This window comes from Protopterus annectens, chromosome 5.part0, assembly GCF_019279795.1.
Source record: "Protopterus annectens isolate FY-2018-M chromosome 5.part0, PAN1.0, whole genome shotgun sequence".
NCBI classification, from domain to species: Eukaryota; Metazoa; Chordata; order Ceratodontiformes; family Protopteridae; genus Protopterus; species Protopterus annectens.
Window position 1 is genome coordinate 22,425,242 of NC_056735.1, and position 18,586 is coordinate 22,443,827.

Below are 18,586 nucleotides of genomic sequence, written 5' to 3' on the forward strand. Positions count from 1 at the left end.
AGCTGACCAGCAAGGCTGCATGAGCTATCACAGTCCCACATGGTGCAATGGACAAAAGGCACTCTCACTATCAACCATACACAGCAGTAATGTGGCGGCGATGCACCCTGTCATGTTACAGGTGCTGTGTGATGCTCTGCACAATGTGTGTGTGTACATGCTATGCATGGCCTTTCCTGCTAATGTGTCATGGTTACACATTGCTCCATGTCTATCACATATGCAACACAGGTGAGCTGTGGCAAGTTGTCCAGCACCCGTACAGTGCTGTGTGGAAGTACATGGCACAACACATGCATGTGCAGGTGTCCATGTGTATGTGTACAGTGCCGCTGCTGACGTTCACAATGGACACAGGCGTGATGTGTACTGACATATACACAGCGTCCAGGTGAACAGTACCACAGACGTCACATGGGGACCTATGCCAACTGATATGGACATAGGTGCAGCCAGGTACACATGTCCATGGCAGGCTAACATCTACATGGTGCGTGTACAGTGTGATGGGGTGGCACACAGATATGATGTGACACCCAGTGCTCAATGGTGTGAAGCCAGAACATCGGCTGTGTCACTGCCACGATGCCCTTCACAGATCACTGTGCAGATGTCGTACATGTCATAGCAATGTATTTCCAACAGTATGCCAGCACAGCAGTGTGAATGTGACCTGCCACCATCATTATGTCTTCCAGATAATGCCACGTTCCGTCTTCCACCGTCCAGCCGACAGGAGGGAGAGGTGAACATCCCATACCTCCATGGCAATCACGCGCCCTATTTAGCCATGTGCCACAGCAGGCACAGGAGCGGCAGGAGATGTGGGAGGAGATGTGCAGGAGGGTGAACAGCGTGGGCGTAAACAACCGCAGCTATCAACAAATCCGCAGGCACTGCACAGACCTGATCCGGCATGCAAGACAGCGTGCGCTGCAATCGCCAGGCAACAGCGTGGGACAGGTGGTGGGCCACCAACCCAGCCCCACTCACAGCCACGGAGGAGCTCCTGGCCAGTCTGGGGACACCCACGGAAGAACACGCAGAAACACTTGCGTCCATCGTGGAGGTGGGTGTCTCCCGAGATATGAGCCTGGAGCCGCATGGTAAGTCAGTGTTGCATGTTTGTATGATAGGCGACGTGGGTGTGGGTGTCATAGTACAACACATGATATAGCAATACATGCCAGGTATATGGCCACACAAGATGCAAACCATAGTATGCTATGTTGTGTTAGCAGACATGTGCATAGCACATGCTACCACACACATGCATGATGTGAGATGCACAGTGCTGACTGTGGAGATAGTAATGGCTAATGTGTATACCTTTGTGCAATGCCTTTACAGGTGCGTCTGGCGTGTCGCAAGGACAAGGGTCTGTTGCAGGTAAGTCTGTTGCTAGTCAAAGGCATGTTCTGCTGTATTGATATTCCCCATGTGTCTAGGCATGACATGCTCACCTGTGTGTGCCCCAGTCACGGTATACAGCTCGCACCACCGACACACACAACACCCATGTACAGTAGATACACCCGTTAGCGTAGAGTGCTATGACACCACACAACCTATTGGTGTGTTACGTGCAGTCAGCTATGCATACAATGGTGTAGGTGTTACACAATGGCTGCATGTGTAGTATGCATTGGTATGCCAGTGCAGTATGCACACAGTACCACATAGTGAGCTGTGATCTGGCCAGAGCACAGGTGTTACCAATGTGACCCATGCCCCTGCATCGGTGCACGTTGTGACATGGCACATGCCATGTCCCATGCACGTGGATGTCTGGCTGCAGCATTGTCACACCATGACATGACCTATGCACAACATAGCAGACATCCACACTGTCAGCATATCCGTACAGAATGTGACACCTCACACTACTATGGTTGTATGTCACATGGGCCACCACAGGGCCGTGTGCACGATGTCTACCACACACAATAGTCAATGACTCAGACAGACAAGGCCATGGTTGATACCTACAGGCATGTTGCCACACAGCACATCCACAGTGGGTACTCACCGTTGCACCCTGTACACACATAGTGGGTTCATCACTGTAGTGGACCCCCTGGACATCCAATGTAGTACACCAGTGACATGGAGCGCCTCTCCACAGCTACTACAGGTGCCTCCAATGTCCACCATATACGTGCTGCTGAGCATCTGAACTGACTTACAGACATGGCAATGTAATGCGTCCAGGTCACGCATCGCACAGACACATAGCTGTGTCCTGCTACTGTGCAGTGGCACAGAGCCCGCACTACACACTGTACAGCTATGCACACAGCTCACAGCCAGCGTACCTGCACAGACATCACTGTTACCCATACATTGTATCTGTAGACTGTACACATAACACTGCACCGTGACAGCCATTGTGATGTGGTGCATGCGGTGGGTCACCATCGTCACATGTCCACATGATACCGCACATGTTTGCGGTGTACATTACATACTGTCGGCAGCCATGTGTACTCTCAACTCGCCCGCGGCCACCACGGTGTATCACGCTGATGCATGCAAACTACCATGAATGTGTGTACTGCATGCCTACTAAATGACACCTGCCTGTTGTACTGTCCCCACCAGGGCAGTGTACATACTGCCACTATGAATGTCTGGTCTGCATTCACTGGTCTGTGTTGTGTGAATGCTGCATGCCACCTGCATTATCACATGCATGCTGTCTGTGTGTGTGTGTGTGTGTGTGTGTGTGTGTGTGTGTGTGTGTGTGTGTGTGTGTGTGTGTGTGTGTGTGTGTGTGTGTGTCTGTATTGTAACCGATGGTATGTCTTTGTATTGACAGGTGCTGTAGGTGAGTTCCCCTCCTGCGGTCAATCTGATGCTAGTGTCCCCACAGATACTAGTGGTGATGACCATGTGCATGAGGCACAGGCAGGGTCGTCACAGGCAGACACTGTGCCAGTGGAGAACATCACACATCGTCCCTTTCATCCCCATACGGTTCAGATGCCGACACATACCCCAACACCGTTGACCATAGATGACGGTCAGTCAGCGTCTGTTGTCCCCGAGCAGGAATGTGTGGTGGCTGCAGAAGGTGTGGGTACACACGATGTTGCCAGTGTAAGGACTGGTGCAGTGCCACGCAGGCATGTGGCAGGTGCTGCTCGTGGGGAGCACCGCTAGACATACACCTGCCGTACAGGGTGCAGCAGCTGGTATAACCAGGCGCATGTTCCAGACTGTAATGGCGGCGCAGGCACGTGCCGAACGGCAGAACCAGGAAGGGCAGAGGCTGCAGAGGTCCGCAATCCGTACCCTGAATGACAACATCCAGGCATTGGCGAATGCACAACAGCATCTTGCCGATGTTCTGGATAGGAGATTGGGTGACATGGCTGGTATCCTCGACCGAGGCATGGCCATCCTTGGCGTCGCAGTCCGTGCAGGAACACCAGTTAGGGGTGAGGCATAGGGCCCGTGGGCGTGTGCCAGCAACACCACCTGCTGCAGGTCAGCGTGTGCGTGCCACCTCCCATGCCCACCCAGACAGTGCTGGTAGCAGCAGCAGTGCAGCTGCTACTACACCATCCACACCAGGACAGAGCAGGCCACGTGGGCGTGGCCCTGGGCGGCCCGTCGTGGAGCACGTTTCCAGCGGACATGTGACATCGGAGAGTGGACAGTCCGTACCTCCACCCGGTCGTGCCCGTGCGACCCCAGGCAGGCGCGGGTCAGGTCCCCGCCGGCAGACACAGTGAGCCGTAACACCTGCACTGTACAGTCAGGGGCTGCCAAGCATACCCGTGTAGGCATCACAGATGACTGAACTGTGTACACACACACCCACACACAGCAGACACAACTGTAGGGCTCCACCACACCCACATGCAATCTACATAGTCATGCCCACTCAATGCACTGGCCCTTACACACACACATGATGTCATCCATTGGTACAGCCCATGCCTGTGGCACATATCACCCTGTGCATATGATGAAGTCTCTGCCGCATAACTGTGAGCTACACCATCACTGCGGTTAAGCTAACATATTCTGATGCACAGGGTGGACACGATAGTGAGAGGTGTATGTGATACCTGTGTCCGCATACTACGTGATGTGTATGTTGTGGTGTGTGTGTATGGCTGGTGACAGGTATGTATGTGATGTGGGTTGTGCACGGACATCATGCAGCAGACATACCATGCAGGACAGGTGCAGCATTCATTGATATGTGTACACAGTATGTGTGGTGGTTACATGTGTAGCACCATGTCGGTGCAGTTAACCCGTATGATACTGATGGTGTACTTGCGTGCCTACTGGGAGCACTGTAATTAGTTCCCCACGTGTAGTGGTGGGGTACCCACAGGCATGTCTGGCAACATCAGCATAGCACAGTTACCCGCATCCGGCATGGACCCCTACATAGGTACATAGGCGCACATGAACGTAACAGGATATGTGCCCTAGACATGTGTGGACCTAGCATGACTGTGTGTGGCGTCTAACACCCCTCAGGATGGGGATGCCATATCCATCAGTCCCCAGTCCCTGGTCTAGCAGTGACACACAGAGGTTGGCTGGCGCATAACTATCATCACACATCCACATGTCATTAGCAGTCCTGGACAAAGGCAGTCAGGGCCTTTCCTTCACATGGCCTGGCACTCCTCCCGTGTTGTAGGGGTGTCTGGCCGTTAACCCTGTTCCCCAGCACGTCCCACTCATCTTTGTGTTGAGGTGTCTGACAGTCGCTTCTGTGCCCGTGTTTGCATGGAGCCTGGGAGGTGGAATGTGCCCATGTCACCCAGGTCAGACATGGCCGTGTATGTCAGGCACAGATCACCACGGAGCAGCTGTGCTGTGAAGATCCACAGCGGTGTCCCCTTGGCCGTGCAGCTTGTGACACATGTCCTAGCACCGTCATCCCGTCTTGTGGAGCGTTTGCGGTCCTTCCGAGTGCTGCAGGCGTCTCGTTTGCTACAGGCCACATGTGCCATTGTATGCGCAGTCATTGCTCTGGTGTGTGATGTGTACAGGGTACAATGAACACCCCTGATGTGGTTGCCATTCCATCCAGACCAGGAGGCCACAATGGAATGTCTTCACACCCACATTGCCATTGTGTGTGTTGACAGAGGTTGCCGACAGGTGTGGTAGCCATTTCCTGAACCGTCCACCATCTTTAATGGCGTACCACCTACATGTGACATTGGGACGAACATGTCCTTCACACTGGGTAGGGCTGCACCTTCTCTGGCATTTAGTAGCAGGCCATGGCTCTGGCACCAGTCATCCTTGTCTATGGCGCACTAGGTGGATGTCCGTGTAACATGGGGTGTTGGGTGTGTTGGCGGTGCGTAGTCATCTGCATACCTTGTCTGCTACAATCCCCTATGATTGCATGCACATTGGAAGGTCGGATGCCATATGGCAAGGGGCACAGGAGTGAGCCCTGTGGGCCTCCACTGGGTCCAGATATGAGTGTGACAAGGCACCTTGAGCACCAACCCTGTGTGGTGTGACCTCCAACCTGTCTGAGAAGCATCGGGTGACATATGTCCCCACATGTATGCTGGCGAGCCTTTCTATGGGTCCCATGTGTAGTGTGCTCTGAGCGCTCCCACCAGGTCATGGTACTGTGTGCAAACCCACGTATCCCCATCAATGGCCTTGGTGACCACTCCAGACTGGACGAGCAGGTTCGGGAGGCAGGATCCGCCCTTGACTATGTAGTTGTGGGTATGTTCCGGTATTGGCTGTACACCGCTATCTGTAACCATGGCCACCTGTATGGACCTCCACACAGCTTTGCAGACAACACTTGTCAAGCGTATAGGGTGTGGCTGTTGACAGTCCATAGGAGCACTACCCTGGCATAGTGGGACCACAGATGCCATATGGCATCCATTGGGGACATAGCCCATAGTAAGGCTAACATGACACAGTGGCGCATGTGTGGGCGAGGGCCTCAATGAGGATGGATAGCACACAGCCAGGGACACCATCGGTGCCCATTGCTGGCGTGTCAACCGCCATAGAGATATGGGATCACTCCAGGCCATATGACATGTTTGGGAGGATACACTCTGGTGGGATGGATATGTTCCCTGTTGGGGGGGGGATGTATGCATGGAACATGTCCTGTGGTTTGCAGACAATGTCTGTGGGTGCAGTGACTGTTGTACCATTCTGGACCATTTCCAGGCAAGTCTGTGTGCCCCAACCATGTCCTTACCACAGTTAGGGAAGGCCCTGTGGTTGTCTCATGTGCCCTCTGCAGTACCACTCCCACAAGCGGACCTGGATGATGGTATGTGGGGCCGTATGGTGGCCGGTATGAATGGGTGATGGTTTCCCTGGTACTGTCATTGCTCTGCCATGTAGTAGCTCCAACTGTTGATGTACAGGTAGTCAGTGGCTGCGGTCCACCACACCATGTGCCTACCTGTGGTGGACAAGGTCCTGATGTCATCATGTTTGCCTGTTGCAGACATGCATGTGGAGTGGTCGGGAAGGCATTCGTTAGGCGTTTGCGGTCTGGCCTCTGTTCAACACTGGCATGGAGGACTTGTAGGGTACCACACCGGTCATTATGATGTGTGTGGTTTTCTGTGGAGAGGTCATCACTGAGGTCCCCATGCTGGTGTTGGTTACAGTGAGTGGATGACCAGTGGATCCACTATACGGTCTTGCATCACCATTGAGGGCTGTACATCCTGTGTGGGGCATATCCTCACCATGTGTGATGGGCAGAACTGTCAGACATCCCCTAGTATGTATGGTGCATGGCTGTTTAACAGTGGCCAGGTGTGTGAACACCTGGGACTGCTGGCGTACTGTGTTGTGCCATGGGTAATGTTCCCAGGCTATGTATGGGTGGTTCATGTCACCCAATACGGTGCTGTTGTGAGAGCATGCCCACTCACCAGTGTCCTCAGGACATCTGTGAAGGTATCCTGTGTTTGGGAGGGTTGTCTGTAGCATGCAACAAACTGTAGTCCAGTCCTACACATGGTTAATTGCACCTAGATATTCCCCGCAGCAACGGCCACGTCTGTGGCATGGCGGGTTGCTGTTGTGTGGCCGGACACACAGAGCGGTCCGCATTCCGCCACCCATGCCGTCGCACCATGTGTATGCATGTCTGATCTGTGCCGACTCTAAGTGTCTGAGCATGCCCAGTAGGCAGCTGTGTAGATAGACACACAGCACAGTGCACACCGCGCCCGTCTGCAGTTATACCCGGGTGCATGCCTGTATCCCCTTAGCGGCCACGTCTGTGGCATGGCCAGGTTTCTGTTGTGTGGCTGGACACACACGTCGGTCCACATTCCGCCACCCATGCTGTCGCAACATGTGTATGCATGTCTGCCCTGTGCCGAGTCTAAGTGTCTGAGCATGCCCAGTATGCAGTGATGTACTGATCAGTAGTTACTTGTTATTCCCGACTGCAGCACTAGCGTGTTGGTGTCTGGCGACAGGATGGTAACAGACTGCGTGACTGCGCACTCTGTCGAACTCGATCGGGCGCATTGCCTCTGCACATTATACCACTCACGCAGGGGTATGCCTCCTGACAGCGCTCTGCTCAGTAAACTCGGTAGCGCGTTCTGTAAATGCTTCATACTGTAGTGTGTTCATGTAGATAGGCGTAGGTTCGTCCCCCGTCCCTTCCGTGTGTGTGTGTGTGTGTGTCTCTGTGTGTGTGTGTGTTTCCAGCTGCCTCTGCGACTGATTATGCTTTTAGACGCTCCGCAACACATGCCTCGGCTATTTCCAACTATTGTCTTGCGGGTGACGTCAGCAGCCTACAAGTATGCCTGTGACAGCGCTCTGTTTAGTAAACTTCGGTGGCAGCGTTCTGTAAATGCTTCATACAGTAGTGTGTTCATGTAGATAGTCGTAGGTTCGTCCCCCGTCCCTTCCGTGTGTGTGTGTGTCTCTGTGTGTGTGTGTTTCCAGCTGCCTCTGCGACTGATTATGATTTTAGACGCTCCGCAACACATGCCTTGGCTATTGCCAACTATTGTCTTGCGGGTGGCGTCAGCAGCCTACAAGTATGTCTGTGACAGCGCTCAGTTTAGTAAACTTCGGTAGCGTTCTGTAAATGCTTCATACAGTAGTGTGTTCATGTAGATAGTCGTAGGTTCGTCCCCGTCCCTTCCGTGTGTGTGTGTGTCTCTGTGTGTATGTGTTTCCAGCTGCCTCTGCGACTGTTTATGAATTTAGACGCTCCGCAACACATGCCTTGGCCATTGCCAACTATTGTCTTGCGGGTGACGTCAGCAGCCTACAAGTATGCCTGTGACAGCGCTCTGTTTAGTAAACTTCGGTAGCGTTCTGTAAATGCTTCATACAGTAGTGTGTTCATGTAGATAGTCGTAGGTTCGTCCCCCGTCCCTTCCGTGTGTGTGTGTCTCTGTGTGTGTGTGTTTCCAGCTGCCTCTGCGACTGATTATGCTTTTAGACGCTCCGCAACACATGCCTTGGCTATTGCCAACTATTGTCTTGCGGGTGACGTCAGCAGCCTACAAGTATGCCTGTGACAGCGCTCTGTTTAGTAAACTTCGGTGGCGCGTTCTGTAAATGCTTCATACAGTAGTGTGTTCATGTAGATAGGCGTAGGTTCGTCCCCGTCCCTTCCGTGTGTGTGTGTGTCTCTGTGTGTGTGTGTTTCCAGCTGCCTCTGCGACTGATTATGCTTTTAGGCGGCTCCGCAACACATGCCTTGGCTATTGCCAACTATTGTCTTCGGGTGGCGTCAGCAGCCTACAAGTATGCCTGTGACAGCGCTCTGTTTAGTAAACTTCGGTAGCGTTCTGTAAATGCTTCATACAGTAGTGTGTTCATGTAGATAGGCGTAGGTTCGTCCCCGTCCCTTCCGTGTGTGTGTGTCTCTGTGTGTGTGTGTTTCCAGCTGCCTCTGCGACTGATTATGCTTTTAGGCGGCTCCGCACACATGTCTTGGCTATTTCCAAATATTGTCTTGCGGGTGGCGTCAGCAGCCTACATGTTTGCCTCTGACAGCGCTCACGTCTGTTAACTTTCGGTAGCGCGTTGTGTAAATGCTTCATACTGTACTGAGTTCATGTAAATAGGCGTAGGTTCATCTCTCGTCCCTTCCGTGTGTGTGTGTGTTTCCGTTGCTTTCGAAAATACAACTGAATAAGCAAATTGTTAAAGTGTTCACAATCAACAATGTGATATTTAAAATCATGTTAAGACTCACATTGTTGATTGTGAACATTCTTAGACATAGCATTTTTCCTGCACACGTTGTGGAAACAACGAAAACGTTGCATGTTTTAATGAACTGTTTAAATGTTACGAAGACTTGTGTTGTGTCGAACTACGGGGACTATTCTTGCTGCAGGTTGCTGGTTTGTTTGTGTTTCATAGTACAATATCATGTAATAAGTGTGTTCATAGTATGCTTTCTGTGATGTTGACATGTGTGTGTTTCGTTAGCACTGCGTCTCTGCTTTCTATGCTGTGGCTACATCTCCATTGCTCGCATAGAAAGTGACAAATGGAAGTGTAAGGGTGGACATTTAAAGCCTGGATACTTCCATGTTATGTGTAAGTCCCACGGGGCCAGCGGATGATAGCGCATACATGTCTATGAAGTACCTTTGGATACCATATGCGACCTGTCGTGGACGAAATGTTTATGTTGACTGTTCCATCTACCTATGTGTGACATGGTTTGTGGCCATAGGGTGCCAGCAAGTCTTCCCTGTTCATTGGGTGTTTGCCATGGTGTATTGACATCAATCCTATTAATTCACGAAGGATGTCTTTCTTTGGTGTCAGCGCCATAGTTTGACCATCCTATGTCATTCCCAGCAGGCGTGGAGATTGTGCCATTGGTATCTTTACACAGGTGACCCATCTGTTCCACTGTATGGGCGTGTGATCCCCATAGATGTGCTGGCACATTGAGTGTTGTGTCGCGGTATCTGCCCAGCGGTCTTGCTTTGAATGGGGAGTGTGTACTGTAGACCGTATCTGTATTCCCTGGGTTATGCCTTGCAACAGCTGTGGGATTCCCCCAGGTTTGCAGCTATGGGTGCCATCTTGGCCGTCGTTTGTCCATCCATGGGAACTGCCTACTGGACACTAGTATCGGGCTGTCAACATTTCACAGCTGCATTCTCCATTTCCGGTGGATGATCGGTATTAGTATTGCGACGTCACGCATATGCCATGGCCACGTCCGCTGCAGGCGGGATGGTGAATCATCTGCCAATCCACACCGACACCCATATTTGCATACCCACGATCCCATGTCTGCAACCCTCGACAGTACCCCTTGCACACCCTTCATGTGTGCGGAAATGGGATAATGAGCGTGCGTGTATGGGCGCAGCAGCCTGGGGGGTCCTATTCATATGTCCTCCATTTCATGGAGGGTTGTCATCACCCTTGAAGCCGCTTGTGGTGCATATATCTACCTGTGCCGTAGTCACGGCTGTCACCTCTTCGGTTCACACTATGTTGCCTACACTTACTTAAGGAGTAATTTTTGGGTCCTGCAATGGACACCGATGTGCATATGTAAAGTTTAGAACATGTTGGACTGTGTCCATTCGGCCAGTGGGTTTGACTGCCGTATGTTCCCCATTCACGGATGCCTGTCCGCCTACCCATATTATGTAGTGCTTCGTAACCCGTGTCCTTCCACAATTTACCCATAGGGTGTTACTGTAGTCCTGCAGGTTGGCAACTGCTTTAGATAATCCTCACAGGTACCATTGTGAACTATCCGCCACTGTATTGTCAGTATAACACAGCATGTAGAACCTATTTATTCATGACAGTATGTCGTTTATGTGTGGGAAGGCCATATTCTAGCGATTGTATGACCTTCCTTGTTGACGTTGTTGGTCTGCCTTTATTATGTGTTCCACAGGTGCAGGTATGTTCCGCAGAGTGGAAGCGGGTGATCCCCACATACTTGATAGCACCTTCGCTGCTGTATGCGCTGGGATTATGCGGCAGGATGGATGTCTACGGGGTGTATCTACTGTTGTTTCCATCTTAATGTCTTGTGTCATGCCCTACTACGGCTGTGTGATTCCACCAGGTTTGCTATTATGGGTGCCATCTTGTCCGTCGTTTGTCCATCCTTGGGAAATGCCTACTGGACACTGATGTAGGGCTGAGCACATTTCACACATGCCTTTAGCATTACCCTATGGATGCTTTGCATCCTTACTGGGGACTAAGGCACGTCCTGTACCCGCAGCCCTCCCACGGGGCGGGACAACGGATTATCTGCCAAACAACACGAGCCCCATTTTGCATACCCAGGATACCATGGCTGCAACCCCCCACGGTACGCATGACACATGCTTCATGTGTGCGGAACTGGGATATGGGCGCACATGTATGGACACGGCAGTCTGGGGACCTCTGTTCATATGTCCTGCATGTCATGGGCAGGTATCATCAACCTTAAACACGCTGGTGGTGCATATGTCTAGCTGTGCCGTAGTCACGGTTATTACTCTGATTGGCGATCCCGATGGATAACGGAGCAGGCGTCGTAATTTTGGAGTCCTACAATGGACACCGATGTGCATTTGTAAAGTGTAGAACGTGTTTGACTGTCCCCATCTGGCCAGTGGTATTGACTGCCGCTGTATGTTCCCCAGTCGTGGATGTCTGCTTGACTACCCATCGTTTGTATGACATGGCCTATCTATATCCACGTGCCAGTATGCGGAAATACAGCAAACCTTGCGTCCTGCCCATCTTCATAAACGACATTATGGAACATATATCGGCAAAAACAGACACTGTCAAAGACTCCACAGTGAAAGGATACTGAGCTCTCTCACCTACTAACATGGGTCATCGTCGGAGTACGGAATGCATGACATAGCCGTCCCTTATACACTTCCTTCAGAGTCGGTTTAAAGCGAAATAATCAATAAACCTGCTCATAGTTAGGTGGACAGTGCTCCAAGTCTTGATTATAACGTGACATATACATATCAGTGTTGCATGCCTTACTTCATGGAAACAATAATACGGCAACAATGTGTTAATATATATACAATATTGGTAAATACAATCAGTATCCGGACACATAGTTGATAATTGTTGTGAGTGCACCTTAGAATGTAGTGTGTTGATCAGGTTATTGTATATCAATGTGTATAATAGTAGCATTACGATAACAAAGCATGGAATTAATAAGTACTATTTAAGCATATATTTGACAATTATGAATGTAAGGGTGTGGAGGAGACAACCGTAACCTTCCCTGGTTCCACTGGATCACACGCACACTTTTCGCATGTCCGGATTGTGGGTTACGGCGCGAGCGCACATGCATATCCGTAGTCCGTTTATATATGTTTACAGTGTCTGTGTGGTTACGTGTTTTGCGTTACTTGTGACTATTCCGGTAACATATGTCTGATCCGGTTGACGGACGTGTGCAGAAAGCACTTACAGCTTTATATATGTAACAGTCTTTGCAGCATGGGCGCTTTACGTACACGTGCACATCTATATGTTCTATAGTCTTCCCTCTTTTCCTCTCTCTTTTCCTAACCCCTGCCTCTTCCCTTTTATTCATCTTACATTCCCCTTTTACTACTGTATCCTTCTGAGCTTCAACTGTTATCCATATGGCAAATGCCTTATTGCATAACCTTTATGTACTAGATAAAATGCTTTGAAATTGACCAAACATTATGTATGATATTAAACTGTTTGAGTTCCTTAATGTATGTTGATTTTATTAACAAAATTGATTTATATTTCTATTTTTATTGTATGTCTTTATTAATAATATGTCTGTCTGTCATTATTATGTTATGTGTGGAGCTTTTCTCCCCGGGCCTCTACTGAAAATGGACATATATCCAGCTAGACTAGCCCGGTCAACAAATGTAAAATAAAATAAAATAAAAATAAAATAAATAAAAATAAGTAAGTAATTCAAGCGTGACTGCATTCACGTTTGGCCGGTTACTGTGACCAGTGCCGTTAGCTGGTCGTTGTCATTAATATGCATACCCATGGTACCTATGTACATTTACATACCCCCGCACACACGCACGTCACAGGCATCCATTCTCCTGCTGGGAAAGGTGCGGTACTGCATGTTGAACATTCCTAATTCCCCCTCGCTCATGGCCCAGGATGCATATGTCGTCACCGCAGGGCTGTTCAGATGACAGCTGCTTATATCCCATACGCATACAGGCCTTGATTGTCAGGGTGTTGCTGTGGTGCTTTGGGTTTGGTCTTGGCAGCCCACTGTGCGGGACTGCCCTGACCCTGTCTGAATGTTAGATGAGTCACATGGGCACGTTTTGTCCGTGTCCATGGTACCATGTCACGGCCCCAATTATTCGTAACCGTGTGCATCGATTGGCGGTGTACACGTTGTAGATGTGGTTATACTAATTGCACAGGGTGTGCTCGAAATAACCAATGCCCATTACTAACCCTCCGTATGTATGGCCTGTGTCGCAATATTACAAGGGTTTAACATTGCGTGACGACTTTCACTGAGCCACAGACATGTCCGTTGCTTTGTTTGGCCGGTTCCGCTGTGCTACACACATTTAACATGGCGTAACAGGTTGAACAGCTCGAACACGAGGACATCGGGTTGTCCGTCGCTGTCTATTATTGAATGTCTCTGTGGAGTTTGTTTCACAAAGCGAGACAATGTCGGCATTGTTAACGGACATCACGCGCGAATGCGTCCGCACCGCCCGCGGGTGGCGTATGTCTGCCTTTGGCGGCGAACAGGCATTATGCTGTGCCATTATGTCTGGGGATATATGGTTTCCTTACATAGATGATGTGCCATACTAGCAATGACCCTAGCAATGACCCGCGTCTGGGTGTGGGTACTGCTGTATTACCCACGGGAAGAGTGGCCTTACGGTAAGTGGTGACCTAGGCAGAAGTTGCCACCGATACATCACCGCTACCCCCTCCTGGTCTACCTACACCAAATAGAGTCTGGAAAGGTGCCCGGTAGAGCAACACCCTAGGCGGCTACCTACTTGGCCTATGCCTAAGGCCGGCTATGTGTGTGGTCCCTTGGGCATCGGACTCGGCAACGTGCCACGTCTGCCGTGGGTATGTCCAACATTACCCACACCCAGCCCCAAGGCAGTCAACACAGCATCCATGGCTCCATGGCTCCACATGGTGTCCCAGCTGTGTACTCCAGGAACTCTAACTCACACTTAGGACAGCTGTTTAATCTTAGCCTCACCTCAGGATACGTACCTGAGTAGTAGCACAGGGCGACTGTAGTCACACTCCACATAGATGGTGCCTCCACTGACCCTGGTTATTACCATACCATTAGTTTGACAAGCCTTATCTGCAAAGCCATGGAGATGGATCATAATGGGACACATAGATAAAGACATAGGGGACCCGCATACTTTGGATACAACCCAGTTTAGCTTGGTCAGAGTCAGATCATGCCCTTTACACGTGTTTCACTTTGTAGAATCAGTCACCAAGGCCATTGCTGAGGGTAAAGCAGTCCATACAGCCTACCTCAACCCGGCAGAGGCCTTGACACAATACCCCCTCGGGTATAATTGATAAACCCGTCATCTTGAATGTAAATTCATACATCGCCGTATGGGTTGCAAGCGGGCTAAGTCACAGAACACACATGGCCATAGTTGCTGGTGCCATGTCATACTCACAGCCAGTCACAGGTGGTGTCCCATGGGGCTCAGTCCTGGGTCCACTATTTCCAGCATCTACGTTTCCAATGTACACGCATACACAGGGGCCTTATGGGTGACAATGTTTGCAGATGACTGCAAACCGGGTGCCAAAGTCAGACACACATCTGACACAGATATCCTTCAGGAGTGCCTCACAGATGTGGATAAGTGGTACCAGAGACATGTCCTACAGCTAAATGCCAGGAAATGCATAGGCATACCCTTCGGGAAGAACAAGGTTACCCTGAGCTACCATATAGGTGGCAATCCACTGAGCACAGAGGGGGTTACCAGTGATTTGGGGACATGTGTTGTTGTTAACCGTTCGGTAGACACACATGTTGCTAACATAGTTAGGTAGACCTTCCACATTGCCCACATCATCATGAAGGGATTCACATCTAGATCAGGGGAGGTCATTGTCCCCTTGTACTCATCGCTCAATAGACCTATGATTGGGTACAATGCCCCGTTCAGAATGTATCTGACCCAACACCTGCAGCAGCTGGAAAGGCACCAACAGTTCTTCGACAAACAGATGCAGGGTCTCAGGTATATGTGTTATACTGACCGACTGAAAGAATTCCAGCTGTATACAGTTGCATACCACTTGCCCAGAGGTGACCCGTGCCTGGCATACACGGCTAAGTCGAACCCAGATCTGATGACTATGCTTCACGTAAATAAGTTAGATCCCTCAGAACCACAAGGGCAGCTGGCGTACACCTTGACACTGTCATTAATCGAGCGTGTTGTTGGGACGGATTCATCACCCAGACACTCACTATGCTGTGGAACAACATCCCAGTACATGTGAGGGCAAGCACCTCGCTGGCCTTGTGTTAGTATTTACACATGGATGACTGAGTTGATTTATTTAAGTAACCTTCTAACTGAATATTTACATTAGCACATTGTGAATGTTTACATTTCGTTGGTCTATTTTACAGTAGTCATAATCATACGGTTTATGTGTATATATTATGGTTCATTTATATTACTAGGTGTCTGCAGTTCTGTTAATATATTGGCACAATCCGTAGGACATATATATGTATCTTACACAGTCAGACATTTGGAAAACATTTTATGTTGGTTCATGTTTCATATATGTACATATATTTATATTTTCCGATGAAGACTGTACCTTTCGAAGCAATGTCTGATGTCCTCACTGTGTGGGATCTGTAACCCAAGTAAGGTTTGTTAAGCTTGTCTGCCTTTAAGGCATGTAATTAGTACCTAGCACATCTAATGTACTGACCAATTAATGCTTGTAAATGTAGTAGGTTGGACTGCATTGTATGTAGTCTGAATAAGTCTGCTTATGAAGCAGGCGAAGTGGGCTCCAATAGACTATGGTGACTGCCTTTAATTCTTGGTGTGCTGTGGTTGGTCACTGGCCGGTCCCTACAGTACCTCGTCTTTGCTTTAGACTTCATCAGCCGGTTGTCTGTGTTTGTTGTATGGGGAATGTCAACTGTAGTCCCTATGTGTATGACTTGTGTAATGCCTTACTACGGCAGTGTAATTCGAACGGGTTTGCAGTTATGGGTGCCATCTTAGTCATACGCTTGTCCATCCATGTGAATTGCCTACTATACACTGGTATAGGGCTGTACACATTTCACACCTGCATTTTGCATTCCCGGAGTATGGTGTGCATTAATAGCGGAGAGTGGCGCATGTGCTACGCTGCGTCCCTCCCAGGCGGGACAAAGGATTGCGTGCGAAACAACACGGAGGCCAGATTCGACATACCCAGACTCCCTTGACTGCAACAGTGCACAGTACCCATTACACATCCTTCATGTGTGCTGGACTGTGATGTGGCCGCAGCTGAATGGACCCGATACCCTGGGTATTTCTATGCATGTGTGCTGCAGTTCATGGACAGCTATCATCAACATTGAACACGCTTGCGTGCATATGTGTACCTGTGGTGTGGTGTCGACAATTAGATCACATGAGTAATGCAGGAAGCTAGCAGGCATTCTCTGAACAGAATTTTTGGGTCCTACAATGGACACCGATGTGCATATGTCAAGTTAGATGTTGCTGGACTGTGTCCACCTGCCCAGTGCTTTTCACTGCTGGTGTATGTTCCCCAATCGCGGATGTCTGTTTGACTACCCATTCCACATGGTGCTACATAACCAGCTGATTTAGTACTGTGAACAAATTACATACATCCAAAGATGCTGGTTAGCAACTGCTTCATATAAACCTCAGACATCCCAATGGGACATATCCGTCACTATATTTCCAATATAACACCACGGAACATGTTGCTTACCTATGCATTCATTTAACCATGTTGTCTTCATAGGTGGGAAAGCCATAGTTTACATATCCTACTTGACGTTGTGTGTGTGCCATTAGTATGTGTTCCACAGGTCGCACATCTGTTCCGCTGTACGGTGGCGGGTGCTCCTCAGTCTGTTGCTGGCAGATTGAGTGCTGTATGCGCCGGTGTTGGCACGACGGTCCTGCTTTGTATGTGGAATGTCAACTGTAGTCCCTATGTGTATTTCCTGTGTTATGCCTTCCTGCGGCTATGTCATTTACCCGGGTTTGCAGTTGTGGGTGCCATCCTGGCCATACGGGTGTCCATCCATGACAATTGCCTACTGGACACTAGTATAGGGCTGTACACATTACACACCTACATTTAGCATTCTCCGGAGTATGGTTTGCATTATTAGCGGAGAGTAAGGCAGGTGCTACACACATCCCTCCACAGGCGGGAGAAAGGATTGCCTGCGAAACAACACCGAGCACAGAGTCTACATACCCAGAATCCCTTGACTGCAACAATTGACAGTACCCATTACACATCCGTCATGTGTGCGGGACTGTGATGTGGTCGCAGTTCTATGGACCCGGTACCCTGGGTATTTCTGTGCATCTGTGCTGCATGACATGGACAGCTATCAGCAACATTAAACACGCTTGCGGTGCATATGTGTACCTGTGACGACAATGAGTTCAGTTAGGTGATTAAATAAGGCGGCATTCCTGTCTTTAGACAAATTTTTGGGTCCTACAATGGACACCACTGTGCATATGTAAAGTGTAGAGCTTGTCGGACTGTGTCCTTGTGAGCACTGGGTTTCACTGATACTGTGTGTTCAGGAATCGCGGATGTCTGTTTGACCACCCATTCCACATGGTGCTACATAACCAGGTGATTTAGTACTGTGGACAAATGACATACATCCAATGATGCTGGTTAGCAACTGCTCCATATAAACCGCAGGCGTCCCAATGGGACATATCCGTCACTGTATTTCCAATATAACACCACCGGAACATGTTGATTACCTATGTATTCATTTAACCATGTTGTCTTCATAGGTGGGAATGCCATAGTTTACATATCCTACTTGACGTTGTGTGTGTGCCATTAGTATGTGTTCCACAGGTCGCACATCTGTTCTGCTGTATGGTAGCGGGTGCTCCTCAGTCTGTTGCTGGCAGACTGAGTGCTGTATCTGCCGGTGTTGGCACGAGGTCCGGCTTTGTATGTGGAATGTCAACTGTAGTCCCTATGTGTATTTCCTGTGTTATGCCTTACCGCGGCTATGTCATGTACCCGGGTTTGCAGTTGTGGGTGCCATCCTGGCCATACGGGTGTCCATCCATGACAATTGCCTACTGGACACTAGTATAGGGCTGTACACATTCCACACCTACATTTAGCATTCTCCGGAGTATGGTTTGCATTATTAGCGGAGAGTACGGCAGGGGCGGGAGAAAGGATTGCCTGCGAAACAACACCGAGCACAGCGTCTACATACCCAGAATCCCTTGACTGCAACAATTGACAGTACCCATTACACATCCGTCATGTGTGCGGAACTGTGATGTGGACGCAG